The sequence below is a fragment of the Triturus cristatus genome, chromosome 9 (genome assembly GCF_964204655.1).
Source record: "Triturus cristatus chromosome 9, aTriCri1.1, whole genome shotgun sequence".
Taxonomy (NCBI): domain Eukaryota; kingdom Metazoa; phylum Chordata; class Amphibia; order Caudata; family Salamandridae; genus Triturus; species Triturus cristatus.
The window spans coordinates 207,303,924-207,322,879 of record NC_140592.1 but is presented as its reverse complement, the minus strand read 5'-3'; the positions used below and the strand labels follow the sequence as shown (position 1 = coordinate 207,322,879).

The 18,956-nt window shown below is 45.5% G+C and overlaps 1 long non-coding RNA gene across 1 annotated transcript in view; it reads left to right on the top strand.

Annotated features, from left to right (window-relative positions):
- Window positions 1-18,658, top strand: part of LOC146797620 (uncharacterized) — a 125,760-nt gene extending 107,102 nt beyond the window's left edge. Inside the window, exons 3-4 of the long non-coding RNA XR_014968507.1 lie at window positions 17,315-17,481; window positions 18,382-18,658. This is a non-coding gene — a long non-coding RNA (uncharacterized LOC146797620). The remainder of the gene's footprint in view (window positions 1-17,314; window positions 17,482-18,381) is intronic.
- The last annotated feature ends 298 nt before the right edge of the window (window positions 18,659-18,956 follow it).

Genomic DNA, 18,956 nt, shown 5'->3' with positions numbered 1-18,956 from the left:
CAGACTGGGAAGAGAAAGCAGACTTCAACCAGGCACGACGTGGAGCTTTATAACCAGTGTATTTAAATAATACATGGGCCAATGATTCTTTTACAATCCGGTACAGTGGACACAAATCATTTCTAGGTGTGGACCATTTGCTAGAGAAAACTCTTAGTGGCAGAGTACCCACCCTAAACTGAAAATATAATTTACGCTCAAAGGGGCAGATTTATGTGGGACTTGCGCCCCTTTTACGCCGGCGTTGCGTCACTTTTGTGATGCAGCGGCGGCGTAAACCCTGCGCCACGTTGCGCCCTATTTACATCATGACGCATCTATGGAGATGCGTCACGGTGTAAAGCCCTGCGCCACGTGAAACCTGCGTCAGGTTTCATGTGGGCGTTTCGACACGGGGGGGCGTTCCGTCGCAGGAACGCCCCTGAAAAGGGATTCAGTGAAATCTATAAGATTTCACTGAGTCACTTTCCCAACGCTGATGCGTCAAAACCCTGCGCCTGCTTGAAGCAGGCGTACCTGCTTCAAGCAGGCGTAAGGCTTGACGCACCATGTTAGGGATAGGGTAGGTTGGAACAGTGCTGGAGTTGTGTCGCGCTTGCGACACAACTTCAGCACTGCGCCAACCTTACGCCGGCAGATGCATCACGCATCTGCTTGTCCTTGCGCCACGATGCACCGCATTGTAAATGCGGCGCATCTGCAGTGGCGCAAGGGCAAGCTTGCGTGACGCATCTTCCTTGGCGCATCCATGCTGATTTGCAGGGATGCGCCAGGGAACATAACTCTGCCCCAAAGTGTTTTGTAATAAAGTCCCAATATTGTTCTAGCCCCGGTGTAGGTTTCCACTCCAGAAAAAGCCCTGTAAGGGAAGAGGACTCACAACTTCTCTCTATGTTAGTCTGGGCCATTTCCCAAAGTTTGGCCTTCAAGACCATTTTCCCAGGCAAAGTTGTATTTTTGGGATCGTCCCCCAGAGGACTCATGCCCATATCCGATAGTGCTGCTCTAAGTTGTCTTAGCCATTTTATTTGGTGCAGTGTATCCACCCTTATTACATCTAGAAAGCCGCTGCATACTCTGCAAGTTCTGGAGTAGACCACAGTCTACACCAGTACAAGAGGGGACGTAATTTAGCAATGTCCGTGATTGGCTTTCTCCCAAGATCGTTCAATAATGGTCGTGTAGGGGTACTCTGGGGCAAGCTGGTTATATTTCTAAGGAACTTATTTTCCGAGATAGAAAGTTTAGATAAGTTCTCATGCCCCCAGAGTTCTGCACCATATAAGGCAGAGCTGATGACTTTCCTATTATAAATCTCCATAGCAGGGCTAATTATATTAGTAAAAGAAGTATTATATTCTTTTTGTAGCAACCCCGCCAGTTGTCGGTGTTTTAGGGATGCTATATCGACCTGATGTGACCAATTTAACCCCTCCTGAATGTTGACCCCTAGATATGTAAACTCCTTAACCTGATCAAGCATGGCGATATTCAACATGATACCTCCCTTAAAGGCACTGTGTGGATTAAAGGCCATCAGTTTTGTTTTGGACACATTGACTTTCATTCCTCGGCTAGCAAAGAACTTTTCAAAAATTAGTGCTCTCTGGAGCCCACTCCGCGTTTTGGAAAGGATCAATATGTTGTCCGCAAACATTAGTATGGGGATTTTTTCACTTGCTAGTATCGGTGCATCTGTGGGGGGTTGACCTCATACAGCTCACTATCCCGTTAATGTACAGGGAAAATAGGGTCGGGCCAGTACACATCCTTGTCGAACACCCTTCTCTACTGGAAACAATTCTGTGACTTCACCCTGCTTACCCCATCGGATCTTAGCCTTGTTGTCCTCATGTAACCTGATGATGAGTGTCAGCAAATCGAGTGGTAGCCCCATTTCTTGTATCGACTGCCATAGTTTGTCTCGCGGTACAAGGTCAAATGCTGACCTAAGGTCAACAAAGATGGTGTACAAACTTCCCTTCCCCAAGTTTACTGTTTTCCAACACAGCAAGATGAACCTAAACAATTGGTCGATTGTGCTGGTAAGAGCACGGAACCCTGCTTGAAAGGGCGATAGGATGCTGAATTCGTTGATCCAATCTTGAACTCTATTGAGCACCAATTTGCTCATCACCTTTTGTAGAGAACCAATAAGGCTGATCGGCCTATAATTCCCTGGGCATGATTTGTCCCCTTTCTTAAAAACAGGAATAATCTCTGCCCATTTCCAGGATTCTGCAACCGGCGCGCCCTGGGCAATAGCATTTGACAGTAAATGAATGTACTTGGTCCATCTCACTTTATCATAGATGAATACATCCCCTGGAATTCCAGCTAAACCCGGAGCCTTCTCAGCCATAATTGATTTCAAGGCCTCCTCGAAATCTGTCTTACTGTAGACTGCCTCCTTAAAAAATTGCATAACAATACTGCCCTCTATTTCATGCTCACTTGCTGCATATTGTGGTTTGAAATGGTTTACTCACTCCATTTGTGAGACATGATTTTGGGGCTGGGAGGTCTGCCCTCCTCTATCCCATTTATGTACACTCCAGAACTGCTTGGGGTTCCTGCTAACACAAGCCTCCTTCAGCTCATCCTACCTTTTACTGTCCCATTCCCTTTTTGCCTTAGATTGCGCCCTCCGGTATGTAGCCCTTGCAACTCGTGCCTCAGCTGGGACCCCTTGTTTAAAGCTACCCCTAAGTCTACACAAGCTTTTTTGCATTCTAAGCTATACCATCCCTGTATTTTGGGAGCTGCTGCATTTTCTGATTTGCTTCTTTTGCTAAAATGCGTAAGCAATAGTACAAAAAATTCATTATGTATGCAAATGGGTCGCTTTAAATCTATCTAATTAATTACACTGGCCTGTAAATCACTAATGGCCTGATCTAACGCATTATTAATGTTAGCAAGTATTAACGGTAATTATTTTACCTTAGCCCATTTTACTCGCCTCAAATCAATTGATGGAACAACGTCAGCGGTGATAGTCAACAGTGACTCAAACGTTGCATTAAAATCCCCTGCAACGATATTATATGTGTCTATCTGGCTACCCTCAAAGAAGATCGTCAAGAGCCGCTAAAACTCCCGACTTTTTCCCCCTGGAGCCTCGTACATAGATATTGTATATTTGCGTAAACCCGCTAGTATCCCTAGACAATCTAACGGCCTGGATATCCTGACTATGGGCAAGCAGAATTTGGATATTCAGCCCTAAATCTTGCTTTACCCACACTGTTAGGCCCCCTGATGGTCTCCCTGTAGGGCCTTTAATGTCCGGGATGTAAAAATGTAAATACCCTACGCGGTAGAGGGGGTCTTCTGCCCAAGTCTCTTGAAACAGATAAATCTCGAACTCCTCAATAAAAGCATACCACTCTGGGGATCCCATCTTTGAACCTAATACAGCAATGTTCCATGACAATGGTGTTTTCATTACAGGTAATGTGCTAACAGCCAGAAGTCCGCTTAAGGCGTGACGGCTTGAGCTAAACTCCTGTTCTAATCCAACTTTCTGTTCAGATGACAGGGAAACCTCTTTTACGCTCAGATCCACCTCTGATGCTAAACGTTTATTCACTGACAAGCTGTCCCTGTGCACCACCTTGGTTAATTGATGTGCCTCCTGCCTCTTGGCTACATTCGCCGCAAGTCAATCTATATTATTCAGGATTGATACTCACTGGAGCCTAGTTTGATAGCGCTCGTGTAAACAGGCGTACACACCACTCTTAGGAGAGCTTCTAAACTGGATGAGTGACTGTGCTGGTGCACTAGTATAAAATTCTAGGGCAAATAGATTTTCTGCTAGATCCGCCCTAGCCATCGTGAGCTCAATACAATCCAGGAGGTTAGCAGATGCTACCAACCTACGGGCTTTTACTATATCTTTCCTTATTACAGAGCGGCATCCTCTCACATTCCGTATGCAATGGATGGATTTATTTATTAGGGAGTCCTCACTTTTGGGTCTTCTTTTAACATCTAACTCTGGTACATTCACCATAAAAAGTTTTAGAGGATTAGGTATTTCCATAGGGTAGTAAGCTTGGTACATATTTCTCTGCTCAGCCTCTAACTGGGTAGGATGTGGTGCAGTGTTTTCATTATGCCATACCGGGGCCCTCGTCCGATCTGCAGTATAAGAGGTTTTATTTTGACTATTTATAGGATTTGGAATGGGTCGAGGTTTTGATAACAACAGCCTCGCGTTCGCTGGCCAGGGCCTTCCCGGGTTGGATGAGGCCCCTTCTACATGAATTTGGTTTACATGAGGGGCAATAGTTTGTATAACCTAGGTGTTAACTGAGTAGATAAAGATGTACCCTGTGGGTGACCTGGGCCTCTTCTTTCCCTTACAACCCCTGGTTGCGTAGGGATAGGTGTCAGTGATTTTACCAACAATATTAAGTCCTCTATCTGTCCTCACATTAGGCCCATTTCTTGTCTTAGCAACGTAACTTGCTGGAGTAAGTCTTGGTGTTCCATTATCGAGACTGTCCCCATAACCCTTCCCTGCTCAAGTGGGCTCGGCATCACCTGAATTGCCTGTAACACTTCCTCTCTACTGCTTTCATTTTCGAATATGCCCACCAGAGGGAGGAATCTATTAGTACAATGTACCACGGTGACGGTGTGTCCTATATTAACTATACCCCCTTCGGCTGTTTCTCCTCCAACGGTTTAATTGAGAACATTCTTTTTAAGGGTTTTATGAAACATAGCCGGGATGGTGGGAGTGGTTAGTTTGACAACTGGGGACGACCTGGGGGGAGTCGGGGCACAAATAGGTTGTACCGAGGGTTCTAGCTCTAAAATGCCCCCACACTCCTCAATCAGGGTGTCTATCCGATCTAAGACACAGTTACTGCCTGCATGCAGCTGAAGCTTCCTTGCTTTTTTGCCCTTTCTACCCCGGTTTAAGCTATTACATCTGGCCTCCCCACCATCCTCTCTACCATCCGGTAGCTTCCTTTTACCCATAGCTATTAATAAGGGTCAGACAGTATGGCCTCTTCTGTCAAACAGTGCACAATACCTGCTATTTACCACAATGTATTGCTACCATATGTGCACTATCTCCTATATAACATCGCTAAGAAAGAAGAAAATTAAAGAAAAGGAAAAACCTTTCTCCCCAAAGGGTGGGCCAACTATTACTGGTAGATAAAATCACCAGAGTCTTTACAATCAGTCCCAAACAGGAGAATATGAACAGTACCTTTGGGGTTTATTTTGTCTCCACGAGTTCTCAGACGCGGTTCCCCATCCGAAACTTCAAACGTAAGGGGAGTGGCCCTGCCCTGTCTCTTCCTGCCACTGATGGGCACGGATGGGCCCGCCCTTGGCCCGGGCTTTGCCTGGGCGTGGCCGATGCTGTGGGAGGTTGGGGCGAATATATGGCGCCCCCTGGCATGCTGCACTGCGTCAGTGCCAGGCAACGAGGTAAGGGATGCTGGAAGCTGTAGTTCCGGTAGCTGTTCCCCTCACGGCTGGTGGAACCGGATTCCTGCAATGCTGGCCATTGCCCTCACGGCGGTAGTGCGGTGATGGAAGTAGAGAGTATCCCCTTCCCTGGAATATAGCCCAAGGTAAAAATATTTGTGTAGCAGGTGCTGTCTTTTCAGAGTGCAGGGCCTGGTTGTGCAAATCATGATTCCAGCTTAGCAATCCTTCTTCTTCTTTCAGTTTCAAGCAGCAGAACTGAGAGGCTCTGCCCCTCTCACATACGCATTCTAAGTTCTCTGGGTCAAGCAGGAGGGTACTCCTGTCCAATGAGATGCAGGGCAACACACCAGGGTATGATCACATCCTCCAAAGTGTGGTACTATAGTCTCTCAGAGAGAACCATTTTTCCAAAATTCAATATGGCTGAGAGAACAGCTAACTAAACCAGCCTACAGGATGGCTCATCTACATAATATCCCTCCATTTTACACCTGCAAAATCCTTCTCTAAGCCTGCCATCTGGCTGGGGGCAGAGGGTAAATGGTGTAAATGAAACTGGTTTCTCCAGCCTGTACCATTGATGATCATCATTTACTACCCCCCTGGCTCCGGCACTTCTATACCCTACAACTTCTCCTCCCAGAAGGGCTCCCTAACCCTAGGGTCATTTATCACCTCTTCAAAGCAGCCTGGCTAATCCACTTAACTCTAGCCAATCAGGTCAGAGCACTAGAAGGCTGTATTTTGACTTACAGACAAGAAAGTCGTATAACGTCCTGTCAATACATTTTAGGATAAATTCAACAATAGAATATTGCATTTATCAATATCATTTTACTGAGTCCTTGAATGATGTTTTTATGACACATCTTTCTTCAGTTATTAATCAATAGTGTCTTGCAATGTTAACCTATGTGGCTGGTAATCAGCAATAGGGATATTGAATTGGGCAATTTCTCCACCACCTTGGTTTATAAAACATCTTTTATAAGGACCATGCCTCTATCTACAGGACACGTAGAAATGCAATTATTGAATTATTTTTAATATTTATTCAAAGTCCAATTCATTGGTAAACTCGATTGTTAATAAATGGTTACCTTTTCTTCATGTTTGGTGCTTATTTGCATTATCCTTCAGCTGACTCCCTCTGGGTGCTCACACCCTGAACTAGTTGTGAATACCACTCCCAGAGCAGAGACAAAGGACTTCCTGTGGGATACTGTTTCTGTTCATGTGACAGGATGACCATGTGGGCAGTGCCTAGGAAATTAATTGACTTATAAGTGGCCTCCCCTTTCACAGTCAGATGCAAGATGACACCTGGAAAGGGCCCTTCCTTTGTTCCCCCAGTCAGGCAGACTCCAATCACAATGAGAAGGCAATTGTCCGTATAACATTTTTGAAGTGACCACAGAGGAGGGATCGCTCATATCCCTTGCCACACCTCATAGGTGGGTACACTGCCTCTTCACAAGGGAAGAAGAGGTTCACAGTCTTGGATTTAGGTAGAGAGGGCCCTGTGGGATTGTTTGCAGTAGGGAAGACAGGATATGTTGCAAAAGTGGATTTGGTTCCCCAATAACATTTAAACCTTTGGCTAGGGTGGTGCTAGGAGTCATCTCCACTCACAATCTGTTGCAAGGCATAACAGTGGTGTCCACAGTACCCTCCTCAGAAAGCTACCGGACCTGAGGAACATACAACTTCTGAACCTGCTGTCTGAGACCTGAGAAGAGGCCTTAAAGACTGATCCTGCTTTTTTATGTATCCAGGCCACAGAAGTGGTCCTTTTGTTCAAGGTACAGGGACATAAACTACAAGGAACTAACATTCATGGAACTACCGAGCTGACAAGTTCCAACTGAATCTGCTCTGAAACCTTCTGTCAGCCTGAAGGTCTGTGGTTCCAATAAAATTCCAAGCATCAACAATTGAGATGTTCCTTTTGAGTGTTAAAGGTAGAGGTTTTGATTTAGACCAGTTAATACTAAAGCCTGAAAACGTCCCAAAGGTGTCAATGGTGTCTAATAAGGATGGAATCAAATTCCTAGGGCAGCTGAGAGAACAATCAGACTGTGGCAAACACAAAATAATTGGAGGGAAAAGTGAACACCCTGTCTAGTTTAGATATGTAAGTGAATGGAGTGAGTTTTGATTTATAGAAAGAAACCACTAATATTGAGAACACATACACAACATGCTGAGCATGAAAGCCCATGTTATTCCAAAAATCGTTATTGGAAACAAGAATTATCACATCCAAAAAGGCCTTCTTATAATCAGACACTGTTGGCATTGGCCCTCTCTGCAGGGCCACCCCAAACCTTTTGGATTCTCCCCTCCTGTTTTGCTGAATCTGGTTTTGCTGGCCTTAGGACTCTGTTCACTTTACTACTGCTAACCAGTGCTTACACCTCATGGGCAAATTTAATTTACTTATGAGTCTATAGTAAAGTGGTAAACCATATACTCTGGGCCAGGAAATTAAATGCTACTAATGGGCCTGCAGTACTTATTTCGCCACCCACTTAATAAGTCCTTTGAAATGTGTCTGTCATTACATCCTGTATGCAGTTTTAAACTGCCAATCTGACTTGCCACAATAAATATTTTTCCAACCCTAAATCTCCCTTTTTAATACATATAGGCCACACCTAGGTTAGTCCCTAAGCAGCCTACATGGCTGGGTGCATTGTATTTAAAAAGTCAGACATGCACTTTTAAGTTTTACATTTTCTAGTACTGAAAAACGTGTTTTTCACCACTGTGACGGGTACCTCTCACCTAGGATAAGATTGGGTTATCTTATTACATTTAATAAGTGGTATGTTTTGATTGGGATCGGGCAGCAATTACTTGTTTGGCGTCTAAGGAATTACCATTTAAAATACGCTTTAATGATAAAGTTGGAGTTTCAGTCCCAATTCTGAAAATGCCACTTTTAGAAAGTTTTCTTACACAAGGCAACTCAATATTCCTGTGGGGAACTACTTAGATCAATGTACAGAGAAAGTATGTTCCTGGGTGACTTATTTATACTGTATTATAAAACAGTTGATCACAGGGTCCAACTATGCAAAGCAGTTATGAAACAACAGGCGTATTTGTCTTGATGGCATGCTTATATTCCTGCATAGCATGCTGCACTTTGACTTCACATATATTTTTTGGGATATATCTTTGTGAACCTTTGCACTGGATAAATAAGGGGATTACCTCTTATTCATCAAGTTATGGGCCCATGGGGATCTAGCCAATAGAAGATCCTGTATTGTTAGCAAGTCACACGACGTGTGCATAGAATGTTCAATACCTCCAAAGTATGTGTGTGTCCCCTGGTATTAGTGTCCTTTTGTAGAAAGTAAAAGGAGTGGTTGAGCTATGGTTTAGAAATTGTATTGGGATTGTAGGTTCATTTCAGTGTGAGTTATCCATATTTATCATGTGATTTTGAGGAGGTGAGTCTCCATGCATTCATCGGCATCCTCTAGAGCAGCTGAATTGTACGTTACTATCCTGCAGATTTCAACACAGTCATTTAAAAGTGGTGAAATAACAAGTACTGGGAGTCTGAAAGGGGCTGTAGGACATACCATTTAGTTCAATTAACAAACGCTGAGTCGTCACTAATGCTTTCCCTCTACCTCATTGTGACCTAGTGTTTTGTGCATCACTTGCATATAGCACTGTGATAAGGTAAAGAATCTTCCATTGGCGAGACTCAAGCTTTATTGAAGTGTTTCTTAGTTTAAACATCTTTGTATATGCTATGTAAATGTTTGTTCATACAGGGCCCTATGGTTTTTTTCACCTTTGTTATGGGTGAGTTACCTTTTCCTTTCGGGCACACTTCACAATCCACTCCACATGTGCTGATTTGGCATATTGTTTTGATGCTGCACTCTTTTTGGTGTTTTATTGTGGGCAAGCGGTACACATGATGTCCTTTGGCGTATTGCCATTTATAATAAATTTTTTTTAATGTTAGTTTATATAGGTGTTGTCCTTCTGGGCATTCACAAAACTGAGTCCTGATAATGGGCTTGCAGACCTTGTGGTCATATGAGACAGAAACATCAATGATTCCTTCTGTTTAACTCCAGTTATAATATTATATTACTCAGGATTTCTAAACCTACATGGTTAAGAGGATTTCATGCTTCCCAATGATCCTAGAACTGTTTTTTCTAATTATTGTTGTGATCATGTGGGTGGCATCGGTGTAGTTTCTGTGTAATATGTTTTACTTGTATTTTTTATATATTTTTCATACTGAATATTTTTAATCCAACAATTTGTTTGTGATATCAATATGCCTGTGCTTAGTTGGATGCTGTGACCAACAATTGTTGTAATACAGTAAAAATAACTCCTCCAGGAACATATTTTCTCTATACTTTCAGAAAGTTAGCAGTTTCTTGTCGTTGTTATTTGGTACTTGCAGTATATTTCCTGGGTCACATGACTAGGTGTAGTTGGAGGTTTGCCTTTGTGTATTACTCCCAGACAGTCACACAAAAGGGGGGGCTCGGTGTTGGTAAGATGGGCTATCCTCAGAGGATGGTAGAGGCGGAGTTGTGCACTGCCACACTCACACTTTAAAGAAGCTGCCTCAGCCCACACACAACAAATTTCACACTAGATTACACTAGTCTTTTTTGCCCTCCAGACATCCTGGGACAAGGGCAGGGAGGAAAGACATTTGCAACACCATCTGTGGGAAAACTCTACAAGTTTCTTCCACTTCAAAGCTGGCACCAGGTATCAAATTAGGACCCTCAAATGCACATTTTAGCTCACTTCGGGAACTGTGGCAGACTCTCAGGGGACTGCCCTTCTGCTTAAAGCCTGCCTGGTGCCCTCAGAAGACTAACCTGTTGGTTGCGGCTTGCTTTTTTGCTTGAACCCGGGACCACCATATTAACTACAAAGGCTTGTTGGTGGGCCTCCTGATAAGAACCTCAGGGGCAGAAGAGGTTCCATATTGAATCCAAACCTGGATCCAGCCTGAGTGGTACCTGACCATCGAAGACGTACCTCCCCAGTCCAGGACCTGTTATAAAGAACCAAAGTGTGCTCTGAGAACTGAGAGGAGGCAGGGACCAACCTGCTTGTCTATCTACCCAAGGTGCATCCCTAGTTAATGTGACTTCGTGTATCTCCTGCTGTGCAGCTAAATCCTTTTCAGCGGCTCCTTGCGGAAGGGGTATCCAACCTCGTGAAGCCTTCATCAGCTTCAAAAGAAACAATTGATGGATGAAATGCTGGTCAATGCAAACATTCACCCCCAGTCACAAGGATCTGGTTTTAATCCGTCATTCTTTTGCTCACCACACCATCCCAGTTTGTACCCAGCCAAATGACAATCAGTCTTGACCCTGCTCCTTGTGGGAACAGTCCAGCCTGAACTGCCAAGCCGGAAGATCCCTGGACCAAAAACAAGGATCCTGGGACCGGTTTCAGGGCATCACCCTTCGTCAGCCAGGCTAGCTTGAATCCAGTTGTGTAGTGAGCACGGGACACGTCTGGGCATAAACTTCCAACTTAGGGCGACATATGCAAAAGAAACAATTGATGGGAGAAGGAATGCAGGACAATGCAAACATTCACCCCCAGTCACAAGGATCTGGGTTTAAGCTATCATTCTTTTGCTCACTACCCCAGTTTGGACCCAGCCATGTGCAAATCAGTCTTGACCCTGTTCCTTGTGGGAAGGGTGCAGCCCGAACTGTCAAACCAGGTCCTCCCTGGACCGGAAACAAGTAACCTGGGACTGGTTTCAGGGCATCACCCTTCATCAGCCAGGCTAGCTTGAATCCAGTGGTGTAGTGAGCACGGGACCCACTTTTGGGCCTACACTTCCGACTTTGGGCAACATATACAAAACAAACAATTGATGGACAGAATGCTGTACAATGCAAACATTTACCCTCAGTCACAAGGATCTGGGTTTAATCCATTATTTTTCTTTTGCTCATCACACCCCCCCCCCGGTTTAGACTAGGGGTGGGCGGAATTTGCGAAATTCGCTTTCGCAAACTATCGCAAAATTTGTTGAAAATCTCCGCAAATACGCCGGAAATATCGCGAAGACCCAGAAGTTTTTTTCCCCACCTGTTTGCGGTATTTTTTGTGTGATCGTGGCTCACGATCTTACCCATGCGGTTGCTCACGGGCGTGGCCATCTTGTTTTCACTTGTCCCGCCCTCCCGCGATGCGAACTTCCTGTTCCGGGTCGCGCAATGCATGCTCGCAACCGTTCGTGGTAGATGTTTCCTGTTCGCGAACTCTTTTACTTGTTCGCGTTGCTTTTTGCTTGCTCGGGGAGAAAATATTGCGCGAACTTGCGCACATGGTCGCAATGGGCGCGGCCATCTTGTTTTTCACTTTATTGCATGGTTCTGGGGCCTGATTTTGAATCCTCCCTGCATCTTTTCAATACTTTGTTTGAAGCCACTTTTTTTTTACTTTTTCATTTATTATTTCTCTAACTATTTTCCTGCTTCTATATTTTTAGTTTTTGTCTACTTATTTTCTGTTTTTTAGCTACTTTTTCACTCTTTCTATTGCCTGCTATTTATTTCCTTTACTTACTTTTTTAATTTTATTACCTTTTCTTTCCCTCCCCGTCCCTGAACCATGTCAAAGGGTAGGGCTCGTCGCAGCCAGAGCCCTGACCGCCTTCCTTGCGAAAGGCGGCACCCACAAGGGGTGCAGGCACGGGCCTTATTTGGGGAGGTGGAGTTGGCTGCACTCATTTTCTTTGTGCAGCGCCACCTCCCCCAACCCTGGCAGCATGTGGCAGGCCTGGGTCCGGGTACGGCCTCCGGGAGCGTCGACAGCAGTGGGGGAAGGTGCGCCGGGCAGTGTTGCGCTGCTCTGGGGTCCGGCACACCCAGGCGCAGTTCACGCACCGGTGGTCCGACAACCTGGACCGTGAGCAGGACCTGCTGGACCTGCTAGAAGTGGAGGTCCCAGGTCTTGGTGAGTAACTATTTAATTATTACTACTTTGTGTCTGTTCTTCTGCTCTGTGTTATATTGCGAATATCTTTTTTTTCTTCCAACCAGCTAGAATGTTGATGCTTACATTCCAGGTTAATTACGTTTAAAAGCCTTCTGTGATTGTTATGAGACAGGTGCTCCTCTGCGCTACTACTAATCTTACTTATTTGCAACTTTGCGTTTGCGCTCGCTTAGCGTGATTCTGTAAGAGTTTATTTTAGAGAAATTAAGTTACGTAATGCTACAGTGACTCTAGTCCTTACTTTGTCCTGTCACTAAGAGATAAGGGCGGATTGATACTTAGGTTTAGGTACTTTGTATGAGTTTGTAATTTTTTAGTGGTATGCATGATGCCCCCTCAGTTACATCACATGCTGCTAGTACGCCAGTCTTTATTAGAACCTTTTCTAGTTTGTTCAATGAGTGGTGGTAATTGGCTTAGCACTAGCAGAACATCAGCATCAATCAATCAAACCAAAATTTGGTGTATACAAAAAATGTAGTCATGTGTCCTCCATTTGACCATATGCATTGTTGAGGACTAAAATAAGTGGAAGTGCATACTTAATGTACAATTGGCACGCCTGGAATAGGTGGGCTAGGTCGGGTGGTACGTCGTACTTAGGCTTAGTTGTAACTTAGTATTCTGGAATCAGAATGGAAGACTGGATTACTGTTGATAAATAGTAACTTAAGTAGTCGATCCGCGAATCTCCCGATACTACTTGTTTACCAGATGAGATCGGTCAATTTAGTTATTGCAATTGTTGTTTACATAAGTGTTTTTTGACCATTCTTTAAAAATATTGTATTTGTTTGACTCCATCCATCAATGTTTGTCTCTTTCTTATATCTTTCCTGTTCATCAGCACCCAGGGGCAGGCAGACAGGGAGTGGGCAGTCGGCGGGAGAACACCACCACCAGGAAGACATCAACGAGGGCTCCTCTGCTGGCCCCAGTAAGTTTTTAATAATATTTCTTATTCCATAACTTTTACTGCACCATATTTTTCACAAACTATTGTTTCAGTTTCCCAATGCTATTGTTTACCAACAATTATCCTTCGATCTGTACGGTTTCAAAAATGTTGTTATCCCTGCCTCTGCTATGATGACTCTCTGTACCACTACTACTATCAGTCTGTCTGTACTGTGGTAGCTAAGCTTGCCCAGTTGACCAGTGCCACACTTTATTTGAAAGGTTGTAAATAAAACTCAGATTCACCAGTAGCTCTAGCCATTGAGTACAGTCCTTTGGGTCGTCCTCTTGTACTACTTCTAGTCTTATTTATCTTGAGTCTTTGTTAATCTTGAGGCTTTGACAATTCACAGCAACAAATGCCCAACCAGATTTATTACTGTTTTGATATGATAGCTGTTAGACCTCACATCCTTGGCGTGAGTTTTTCCCCTATCGTTTGCCTCTGCTACCTGGATTTTTGATGCTGTGCTGAATTTCGTTTTTGCTGGTTTAGATGCTTTGGACACTCTGCCACTGCTAATCAGTGCCAGAGTGTAAGTGCTCCCTGTGTAAAATATCATATTGATTGGATATACCTGATTGGCATATTTGTATCACCATGAAGTCCTTAGTAAAGTGTACTGTGTGTGCCAGGGCTGGTGATGACAGATGCTACTAGTGGGCCTGCAGCGCTGATTGCGCCCCCCACATGAGTAGCCCTAAAATGGTGTCTCAGGCCTGCCACCGCAGGCCTGCCTGCAGTCGCTGGACTGCCATGTCCTCCTGGCCAGTGTCCACACTGGCCGGGCCTAACCCTTCCCTTTTTGTACACGTCAGTCATCCCTATGGAAGGCCCAAGGTACCCCCCTGGGCAGGGTGCAGTGTATATAAAAGGTAGAGCATGTACTAGTGCAGGTATCATGCTCTGGTAGTGAACAGCGGCCATTTTGTGTGTTCACTGCTGCATGGTTATCTTGCTCCATAGGCTAACATGGGGGAGGCTGGTGCCAATGGCCATCAGCCTATCTTCTCATAGGAACAAGATAAGACATGAGTGTTTGATATCCCTGAGCTCAGCATTTAATAACACATCTTTTACGAGAGGTTGTTTTTAAAGTTGGATAACAGTACTTTTTAGAGAGTAGCTGTTCTCTTGTCTGACCCTTCTGTGTGCCTGGGCATGCTTGTGGTTTGACTGTCTGGTTTGAGAGTGACAGGGGCTGGGGAGCCCCCAGGAGGTTGGATGAGTCAGCCCTTTTCTGAATGACTGCATTTGCAAGTAGAATGGAGGGAGGAGATAGCACCTGGGAGTGAATAGGGCTGTGCCTGCCTGCCACACTGCTGGCTCCACCTCATGCTGGGCGGCTGACGACCCTGCCCCTCACTCTGAAAGGAAAGCAGCAGCCAGGAAAACAAAGTGCTCCAGCAACACCCAGAACTGGATCAGACCGGGCTCAGGACCCACTTGCACAAAGACTTTCCAAGACTTTTAGGGGTGTAAGTACAGGACCCCTGACAACAGATTTTGAGATTCTACAATCAAGAGGAACCTCTGCTGAAAGACGTACCGCTGAAGGACTGAAGGAAGATTGCCTTGCTGTGTGTTCTAAGGGCTGACCTGTTCTGCTGTGCAACTGAAGCTGAGGAGGAGAAGGGGTCTTGCTGTGTGCTGTGACCCTACCTACTTGACCTAAACAAGACTTTGCTGTGTGCTGTGTCTTCAACTCTGAATCTCCAAGGGCCTGAGAAGAGCTGGCCTCCTGTTTTGCAACCCAGGGACAGAAAGGCTGCGAAGACTTCAAGACTCTGCTGTGTCCCCCCCCCCCTGGGCTGCTGTGTACTGCAGAGATCGTGGGCTGCTTGTCAAGTGCCTGAAACATCTGCCCCGTGAAGTGCGCTGGCTTCCCTCTGCTTTGCTTGAGAGCGCTGCGCTGATCTTTGCCTGAAACCGGCTGCCGCGTTGAGAAGACACGTGCTCATCGGCACGTGTATTGCTGTGGCCAAAAGATTGTGGGCGTCCCCAGTGCTAACTGAGCTGCTGTGAGGCTTGGCGGCATCTCGATCGACCCGCTGACACTGGGCGCCTTAAAATACTCTGCCCGCAATTCACCGCCGCGGCCCGGGGCCCGAAATTGATCAGTAACTGCTTTTCCCTGCTCCGCAAAACCGCGGAGAACGAAGCGAGGAGGCCGCGACCTGATTGGTTGCTGGTGGAGGCTTGGCCGGAGGAGCCGCGCTGCGAGTGGCTGACTCCGGTCACATCTGACATCGTCACTGGGGGCTCGTTGAGGGAGCCGCGACCTGATTGGTCCATCGCTCGAGAGCTGCAGAAACCCTGCACCGAGCAGCCTGAGAGGAGTGCTTCGGTTATAAGCGCAGGGGCACCGCGGGAGAAACGTGTGTGTTTAAATACTGAAAGCCTGCAAACTTATTCTTTTTGGATACTAAGTCACACAAGAGACTAGAGACTATTTTTCTATTTGCCCAACAACCAGAGAAAGCTGAAGAGAACCGGAAACTAATGTGCAATACCATGGTAGTTGAATTTTATTGCTGAAACAAGATAAAGATATATTTTTAATATACTCACCTGTGTGGTCTGCATTTGTGGTGTACTGGGGGTCATTGTGGTGGTGACTTGCAAATACTTAACACATTGCCTTGGGGATAAGCCTGTCTGCTCGAGCGAAGCTACCTAGAGGGTGAGCAGGGGTTATCTACAGTGTGTGTCCCTGTACCCTGACTAGAAGCAAGGGTCCCTATTTGGTCTAAGGTACTTACCTCTGCCAACTAGAGACCCCCAGATCTAACAATAGCCTATAGGACATACTACTACTTTTGTAGGGATCTTGCACATGCAGACCTTTGCACAAGAAAATAGGATGTTGGTGATGGTAGGTTGGACCTTCCTCACACACCTCAATTAGAATTTCAGAACCCACCACAATCCCCTGCCCGACTATAGTACTGCCTTGTCATAACTATTAGGTCTCCGAACCCTCCCCCCAAGATACCCAACAAGTAGACAACCCAGAACATAACACACCCAACGTCTCAGTCGTGGAAGCAATGCACATGCACACCCTTCCTTTAATTTGCTCACTCGTGTAAGTCCACACCAAATACCACTAAGTCTATGTAAGTTCAAAATGTTTATTTTGAATTGAGAAGCTCTGTACATTGTTCTATTAAATAATGCAGCACCAACCAGAAAATCAATAACATTACAAGAATAAACATTGTTACACTTACTTACTGTTGGGAATTAAATCATGATAACTGAACAGTGGTGGAAGGCAGCACCACCATCCCCTAGGAATTTAGTTTATATAAATTTATAAATGAAGATCTCTGAGTGAAGGGACCCCTCACCTTAGAAGAACCTAGTACTGGTAGTTGTTGCATCATTCATAAGCTCTGCAAAGCTCAGGTTCGTAGAAGGGAAATTCCGTCTGTCATGCGAGAAATGAAATGGTGCGCGTTAATATATTGCAACTTGCAAGCATTTCTCAGCCGTGCCAAAAAGTGTAGCATTTATGGATAAGCAATATGGACTAACAGTACACCAGTACTTCATAAAAAAGTGGCTTGTTAATGTTTTTGTTGACCGCTTGTACGCAGCGCGTAGACAGTAGCATTGTGAGGCAGGTCATGTGAGCTCAATGGTGTCTTATACAAAAAGCTGCAAGGTAACGTCACATGTGCAAAAATAAAAGACACAAAGGTAAAATGGTTGCATGGCTCGGACTAACTAAGCAAAGGCTAGAATTACCCTAGGGGGGACCATATAAAACTATTAGTGTCTACTCTACTACTGCCTGATTTGTACTAGTGATGTATGTTATATACTAATAACTAATTTTTCAATCTTGCTACTGACCAATAGGGGGAAGTGTATATGACGCCTAATAAATGTGTAATGTTTTCTGGGCACACTACCGACCACCATTGCTGGGGCAAGCGAAGGCGACGCAGAGGGAGAGGATGTGGCAGTTGCTGCCGATACCGACGATGGAGCGGTAGGGGGAGTGCCAGCACCAGTGGCAGGCGGTGGTAAGTTAGATTCATAATCCTTAACTATTGTTGACAGTACACTCACTGCAAGGGTGTACTGTATGTATACTGTACTGTTGAGACTTAGGGCCCCATTAGGATGGCGGGCGGATTGCCCCCGCCGGGCCAGTGGTAGTCACCACCGACCCCGCAGGGGCAAACCTCCCGCCATCCCTCTAGAAAAGAGTCAGAGTCAGACCCCCCACATGTCGACCAGGCGGAAAAGGGTTCAATATGGTGGTGGTGTCTCTCTGAACACACCGCCAGCCATATAATATGCATTTTGTAATGCCTTTGCGTGGCGGCATTGCCAGCCGCCACGGAAAGGCATGCAGAGTATGCTTGGGGGCCCCCATGGAGGGTACCTATGCTATGGTACCCCCCTGCCTTTCAAAACGTGACAGGCTCCGCGCGGGGCCTGTCATGTTGTGCTTGGAAAATGTAAAAAAAAACAGGATGCGCCCGCCACTGTGCCGGGCGCATCCTCCTAATTGTCCCCATGGGACCTCCACCCTTTTTAGCGTGAGGATGGTGGGCGGACAAAGTCCGCCCTCCATCCGATGTCCTAAGTAAGTATGAGTTGTTGTGAACGTTTGAAGAGTAAACTAGACTAGACACCCTTTAATTGGCATAGGGGCGGGAGTATTGAGTAACCAATGGCCTCATCTATCTGATTTCAACTCCGCTTTGAAAGTTTTATGGAGAAGAGCACCTGGTGCACTGTTTAACTAAAAAGTGAAAGACGGGTGGAAGGAAGAAGGACGGGCGAGATTTAAAATGTTATGTACTGTGCTTTATAGTGCTACTCTACCATGCCACTATGTGTATAATTAACTTGTCTTACTGTTTTTCTAAGAGTATATTTTACAATTGTCTTGTTTTTTTCTTTTTCATACACAGCTACTCCTTCCAAAGTCAATCGGAAGGAGTTGGCCGCCAAGGCATGGCGCCGAAAGCTGGAGGCAATCCAGCAGGAATATCAGCGGCTGGTGGTCTTGGCAGAGGAGGAGGAGGAGACTGCAGCAGCAGTCAGTCAGTCAAAACCACTTTAATCGATTAATTAAAATCATAAAAGTACATCACAATAATTCATACAAATAAAAACATTACAAAAAACAGTATAAAATGATTCATAGGAGGATCAACCAAGCCAATAAATGTGCCCCTAACGACAGTATCCAGACTAAGCATCAAGTTTTTTCTTTTTCCTTACCGCAGTTACCAAAAAGTAAGCAATATTAAAAATGATCCATGGGGAGTCAAGTAATTGAAGGTACATCAGTGCAGCAGCACTTGAAGCCTCCTCCAGTGCCCCGGGCCCCAGCCACCGCCCTCCAGCAGGACGGCGCCACTGTCTGGCGGCTGCCCGCTGCCACCGCAATGCCATCTCTGGTGCCCCCCCACTGTTGCTGCAACTGCCGTGCCCTCAGACGCCACGTCGCCCATCTAGAGGAGCAGATGCGTGTCCTCCTGCA